The 7,596-nt window shown below is 40.2% G+C and overlaps 1 pseudogene; it reads left to right on the forward strand.

Moving 5' to 3' along the window:
* Positions 1-5,151: 5,151 nt before the first annotated feature.
* Positions 5,152-7,596, forward strand: part of LOC103260136 — an 8,131-nt pseudogene continuing 5,686 nt past the window's right edge.

Consider the following 7,596-nt stretch of genomic DNA (forward strand, 5'->3'; position numbering starts at 1 on the left):
ACTCAAAACTAAAACTGCAGTACAGAAGGAATGGTTGAGATTACTGTAATGAAGTTGTGCTCTCCATTACATCTTCACTTATTTTATCAAACTGGCACCAGCCAAAACAAGGCAGATCCTGTAGGATGACAGTTTTCCATCACAAATTTATTAACTAGTAGCCCCAATTGTTCCACTATACCAGTCTGGTATATTGTCTAGAGCAGTTTAACATTGCTTCAGTCCATGTTATTCAGTCAGTGATCTGGCAAGGGCATTATTTCCCAGCCCTAAAATAAAGTTCCATTTCATCTGTAACAAGCAACAGTATACTTTTTGCTGTGTTGCCCTAGGACTGTTAATTCTTCTGCCCACTGTCATAATGTATTCCAAAGAGATCAAGACAGGATGAACATCCCAAAGAATGTCACACTGGTCTACTCTATTGATGACATCATGATAAACAAGCTAGATGGGCTGGAAGTGGCAACTATGTTGCAGACCTTGGTAGAGCATAAGCACTTCAGAAAGTGATAGATAAACCCTATGAGAATTGAGAGTTCCACCACATTAGGAAAAAGGCAAGTGGTCTGAGACACACTGGGACATTCCTCCCAAAATAAGGGACAAATTATTATATTCCACATCTCCCAGCATGAAGAATGAATGAAAACATCTGATAGAATGCTTTAGCTTCTAGTAGCAGTATGTTTCACATCTAGGAATACTCCTCTGACCTGCCCCATATTCCAGGTGGCATATATGGCTGCCAACTTTGAGTAGGACCCAGAGCAGGAAGTAGTTCTGCAACTGTGGTATAAGGAACTCTGCCACTTGGGCCATATGATGTGGTAGATCTTACAGTATTAGAATATACTTCTAATAGTTGTGGGGAAAGATGCCATGTGAAGTAATCACAACACAGATTTCTAGGACTCTGGACCAATTCTATGCCACCTACAATGAATTGTACACCTTTTTAAAAATAGCTTCTGGTATGCCACTGGGCTGTAATAGAGGTGGAATGCCAATCATGTAACTCCAAGTGACCATGCAGCCAGAAATGCCCATAATGATCTAATTTCTGCCATGTACACAAGGTTGAGTGGGCTCAGTATCGATGCATCATAAACTGGAAGTGGGGCATTACCGATCAAGTATGAACAGGACTGGAGGGAACAAGGAAGGAGCATGAGTAAGTAGCCCTTAACTCTATGTCATCTACTTCTGTTCCATTAGTGCCTCTCCCCTAGCTTATACCTATAAGTGTACATTGGAATTCTCATATGATCAGATCATGGGAGAGGAAAAATCTAGATGTTGGTCCCTGGATGGAGTGACTCAGTACATGAGTATAAGTTAAAATTGACCTAGCTGGGCTCGGTGGCTCAGCCTGCAATCCCGCGCTTTGGGAGGCTGAGGTGAGTGGATTGCCTGAGCCCACAGGTTCAAGACCTGCCTGGGCAACTTGGTGAGACCTCATCTCTACAATAAATCAAAAAATCAGCCGGGCATGGTAGCACATGCCTGTAATTCCGGCTACTCGGAAGGCTGAGGCGGAAGGATCGCAGGAGCCCAGCAGGTTAAGGCTGCAGTGGCTGGGAGCGGCCACTGCACTCCAATCTGGGCGGCAGAGTGAGACTCCAACTCAAAAAATATATATATTGACCTGAATTTATATTATGGCCTCATTCAAGGCCGGTCTTAAGAAATGAGAGTAAGGAGAAATTATCTTCCAAAAAAGAGACGTTGCGGCAACATATCTTATATCAGTTTGTGGAGAAGTAGAAGTGGCCCAAGGTTAAAATATATTTAGATTCATAGGCAGTGGTAAATGGTTTGGTCCGTTGTTCAGGGGCCTAGAAAGTGAACGACTGGAAGATTAGGACAATGAACTCTAAGATAGAGGCATGTGAATAGACCTGTGGGAATGTGGACAAAGTGTGAAGACCTCCGTCACACATGTTAATAACCGCCAGGGAACATCCATCATGGAAGAGGCATCAAGCAACCAAGAAGATGAAATGACTAAGTCAGTCTCTGTCATTGGTCATCTCAGGGTTCTACAATGGGCACATAAATGGAGTTGCCAGAAATGACTGAGAAAATACACAGATCCAACAGTGTGGGCTCTCATGTATAAAGGCTGAAAAAACTTCTTCTGCTACCCAAAGTCTAACCTTCCAGCATCAGAGACCAAAACTGAATCCGGGTATGCACCATTCACAGAGGAGACCAATCTGCCACTTAGTAACAAGTTGTATTATAGACACCATAGGGTTGGACCCAATGCAAAATTGCATCTGGTTGTCAAGATTGATATCTCAAACACACACACACACACACACACACACACACACACACACACACACACACACACACACACGATACAGAGTTTATTACTCATACAATGAGGCTTTCTAGGGAGAACAAGGTAGCTCCCAGACAGATCCAAAAATGGCTTGAGAGAATAAGGGTAAAAGACTTGGAGTTTTTATTGTGGTTGAGAGGGTAGCAGTGGGGATTAGACTGAGTTCCCATGCATAGTTGAAACTTCCCATCAGAGCCAAAGGAGGGTATACACAGGCTTTCTTATCGGCTTGCTTAGATGTGGGACAGAAAGGGAAAGAGGAGGCATAAGGCTTTAAAAATGTCAGCAAACATCAAAAAATGCAGTCAGACTCTTTAATACAAGCTGGTTTATATTGAACCCTTTCACTGTGGAAGGAGCAGTGATTCATTTTGGTTAGAAATAGACTTGTATTCCAACTGTGAGTTTTCTTTTCCTGTGTGCAGAGCCTCAGTCAATGTCACATCTGAGGAAACTGAGTATTTGAATCACTGGCACAGAAGTAAGGAACTCACCTTACATAACTGGTGAGCAGAGGACACACAACCATGGGATCCACTGGTTGTATTACCTTTTGTAACACTTGGAAACTGTTGGCCTTATGATGGGATGAAATGGCTAGTTGAAGGCATAGCTTAAGCATCATCTCAGAGATGACACCTTGTGAGAATGTCATGTCACTCACCAGGATGCATTATACTTTTCAAATCAGAGACCTTTATATGGCACCGTGTTCCTCGTAGTTAGTACACATGGGTCACAGAACGAAGGGACGGAAGCAGGAGTGGTCTGATTCCACCACTAAGAGGCTCACAAGGGGAATCCATACTTCCCATCCACACCAATCTGAATAATATGGGTTTAGAGCTCCTAGTTCTCAGAGAGGAGATACTTCCATTAAGAGAAAAAACAAGAATGCAAATTTGTTAAGCCACTGTTGCCACCTGGGTACTTTGACCTCCTAAAGTTGAGAGACCAGGAAGCAAGAAAGGAATTACCCTTATGAGAGGAGTGACTGACCCAGATCATACAGAAAAGGTAAAACTATTGTCACACGATGGGGAAAAGGAATATGTTTGGCGCCCAGGTAGATCCACTTAGGTGTTTCTTAATATTCCCTTCACAACTTTAATGGCTAATGGTCAAGTGCAGCAGCCATGGCTGAGAAAGGAATGGTAAACAGGAACTTGAACACTTCAGGGTGGAGCTTCTGGATCACACTACCAGGTAAGCAAACTGAATCAGCAGGCAAGTTAGCTGAATATGAGGAGAATCTAGAATAAATGGTAGAAGAGAGAAATTATGAGTATGATCTTAATACTAGCACAGTGATGGCAGCTGTCATTCATCTCATCAACCTTCTCCATATAAGTTTTCTTCAGAAACAGAGGTCACCAAAGTCCAGAAGTAGCAAGTTCCAGAACTCACAGAAAACAAGTGGATCCAACTGGTGCAAAGTGTGGGCTGCTGGGTGCTCTACTGCAACCCAGACTCGCCTTCAGGACTGAAGGCTATTCCCCCGGCCGCTGGAAGTGCTGCAAGCTAATAGCCCTGTGTTATTGATGCCACTCTCAGTACACACAGAGAGACACTTAGCAAAGACTGGGAAATTTATTTCTTATAGAAATTTAAGGAAATTTTTGTTCAATCACTATCTGACCACTAAGCTAACAGAGTATAGACTTCAGTGACCACACACACACACACACACACACACACACAAAACATACTTTACAGAATTAATTTTTAAAAGTCACTAAACAAACAATACTACAACAAGCAGCAGCAGTAACAAAATCCAGAAAATGGGAGAATCTGATTTTCAGAGTTGCTATACTATGTTATTTTAAATGTCCAGTTTCCTCCAGAAATGTAGGACGCATACAAAGAAACAAAAATACTGCCCATCACAGGAATAAAAATGTAGTTGACAGCTATCATTCCTTAAGAAACACAGATGTTGGACTTACTGGACAAAGACTTATGTTGTCTGTTTTAAATATGTTCAAAGAGCTGAAAGAAATCATACCCAAGAAAGAGGAAAGTATAAGAACAATGTCTTATCACACAGAGAATATCAATATAGAGTTAGAACTTAGTCAAAGAAAAAAACAGATTCAGGAGTTGAAAAGTACAATAACTACATGAAAAATTCACCAAATAAGCACAACAGCAGATTCGAGCAGGCAGAAGAAGGAATTAGTGAATGTGAAGTTGGGTCCATTGAGATGATCCAGTCTAACATACAGAAGAAATAGAGAATCAAGGAAAATGAGCACAGCCTATGTGACCTGTGGAAACATCATTAAGCATATCAACATAAGCACAGTCGAAGTACCAGGAGAAAATAAAAAGAAAGAAAGAGGCAGAAAGAATATTTGAAGAAATAGGGACCAAAATTTTCCTAAATTATACTGATGAAAAAGCTCAGCCTACACAAGAAGCTCAACAAACTCCAAATAGGATAAACTCAAAGATATTCACAGCCAAACACATTAACCAAACTATCAAAAGACAAAGAGAAATTTGAAAGCAGCAAAAGAGAAGAAACTCATGGCCTACAAGCAATCCTCAATCAGATTGTTATATGAGCTTATTCCATCAGAAACTATGGAGGCCTAAGAGCTGTGGGTGGCATAAAGTGCTGAAAGAAAAAGACTGTGCACTAAAAATTCTACACATAGCAAAACACAGAATTCAAAAATGAAAGCAAAATGAAGACATTCCCAAATTAACAAAAACAAACAGAGTTCGCCATAAGGAGACTTGCCCAACAATAAAAACTGAAGAGAGTCTTCCAGACTGAAATGAAAAGTTCCTTGACAGTAACTCAAATCCACATGAAGAAATAAAGAGCACTGGTAAAGGTAACTACCTCGGTAAACACAACAAAAAGGATAAATGTGTTTTTTGACTTTAGCTTTGGTTCTCCTATATTATTTAAAAGACAACTACATAAAGCAATTGAATGTAAATTTATGTGGTTGGACACTATATATAAAGATGTAATTTGTGACAATAATAGCATAAAAGTGGGAATAGAGCTACACAGAAGCAAATTTTTATAATGGAAACATATAGTATTACTACTTCAAATAAGACTGTTATAGATTAAGATAATACCAGAGTAACCTGAAGAAAATAAAATTTTAAATATAGCAAAAGGCTGGACATGGTGGCTCATTCCTGTAATCCTAGCACTTTGGGAGGCCAAGGCAGGAGGATTGCTTGCGCCAGGGAGTTCAAGACCAGCCTGGACAATGCAGTGAGACCTCACCTCAACAAAAAAATCAAAAATTAGCCAGGTGTGGTGGTGCATGCCTGTAGTCCCAGCTACTCAGGAGACTGAAGCAGGAGGATCACTTGAGTCCAAGAGGTAGAGGATACAGTGAGCCAGGATCATGCCTCTGCACTGCAGCTTGGGTGACAGAGTAAAACCATGTCGCTCTTGTTCTTGCCCTCACCTTCTTGATATCTCTCTCTCTCTCTCAATATATATCAAAAGAAACAAGAAGGAAATTAAAATGATGCCCTAACCAATCTCTGCTTAACACAAAGGAAGGCAGTGAAGAAAGAATACAGAAAAAAAACACTGAAGAAATCTAGAAAACAGATAGCAAAGTAGAAGAAATTCTTTCTCAGTAGTGCTTATGTAAATACTCCAAGTAAAAGGCAGAGATTGGCAGAATGGATAAAAAATATGATTCAACTATAGTCTGAGTACAAGAGACTGACTTTAGACACAAAGACACAATGTGTTGAAAATAAAGGAATGGATAAAGATATACCTTGCAAACAGCAACCAAAAGAAAGAATGGTTATACTAATAACAAACAAAATACTCTTTGAGACAAAACTTGTTACTGATGACAAATAAGAACATGATAAAAAGATAAAAGGGTCAATTCATCAAGAAGATAAATACATATGCACTTAACAACAAAGTGCCAACATGTGTGAAGCAAAAGCTAACAGAATTAGACTGGGCACAGTGGCTCATACCTGTAATCCCAGCACTTTGGGAGGTGAAGGTAGGAAAATTGCTACCAAGAGTTCATGATGCCTGGGCATCATAGTGAGACCTCGTCTCCACAAAAAATTTAAAACATTAGCCAGGCAGGGTGACATGTGCCTGTAGTCCCAGCTACTAGGAAGGCCAACAATAGATGACCTAGATAAAAAGGACAAATTCCTAGAAAGACACAAACTACCAAAATGTCTCAAGAGCATTTGAAAAATATGATAAACTTATACCAAAAAAGTAAAGAGATTGGATTAGTAATAAAGCAACTTCCCATAAAGAAAAACTCAGAGGCAAATGGCTTCATTGGTGAGTTCTACCAAAGTTTAAAGAACAATTAACAGGCCAGGCGAGGTGGCTCACACCTACAATCCTAGCACTTGGGGAAGCCGAGGTGAGAGGATTGCCTGAATCCACAGGTTTGAGACCAACATGGGCAACTTGGCGAGACTTCATCTCTACAATAAATCAAAAAATCAGCTGGGCATGATGGTGCATGCCTGTAGTTCCAGCTACTTGGAAGGCTGAGGCAGAAGGATCACTTGAGCCCAGCAGGTTGAGGCCACAGTGACCATGAGCATGCCATTGCACTCCAGCCAGGGCAACAGAGTGAGACTCCAACTCAAAAAAAAAAAAAAAAAATATATATATATATATATAAACACAAATTATTCACATATTCTTCAAAAAAACCAGATCTAAACAGACATTTCTCCAAAGATATACAATTGGCCGATACACATACGAAAATATGTACATCATTAATCATCAGGAGAATGAAAGTAAAAACCTCAGTGAGATACCTCGCTACACCCAGTAGGACAACTATACTCAAAAAGTTAGGTAATAACAAATACTGGCAAGGACATGGAATAATGGGAACCTACATACAGAGACAGTGAAAATGTAAAATGGTGTAGTGAATCTGTCCCCCCAGTGGTTATGGAGTTTACCATATGACCCAGAAATTCTACTCCTAAGTATATACTCAAAAGAAATGAAAATATAAGGTTATAGCAGCATTATTCATAATAGCCCAAAGATGGAAACATCCCAAATGTCCTTGAATAAATGGATGGATAAACAGAATGTGTTATATCCATACAGTAATATATTACTGGCAATGGAAAGGTATAAAGTAGTGATACACACTACATGCTACAACATGGATGAACTTTGAAAACATGCTAAGTCTGGCCAGGCTCGGTGGCTCAGCCTGTAATCCCAGCACTTTGGGAGGCTGAGG

The sequence above is a fragment of the Carlito syrichta genome, unplaced genomic scaffold (assembly GCF_000164805.1).
Source record: "Carlito syrichta isolate Samal-C Ts95f unplaced genomic scaffold, Tarsius_syrichta-2.0.1 Scaffold303129, whole genome shotgun sequence".
Taxonomy (NCBI): Eukaryota; Metazoa; Chordata; class Mammalia; order Primates; family Tarsiidae; genus Carlito; species Carlito syrichta.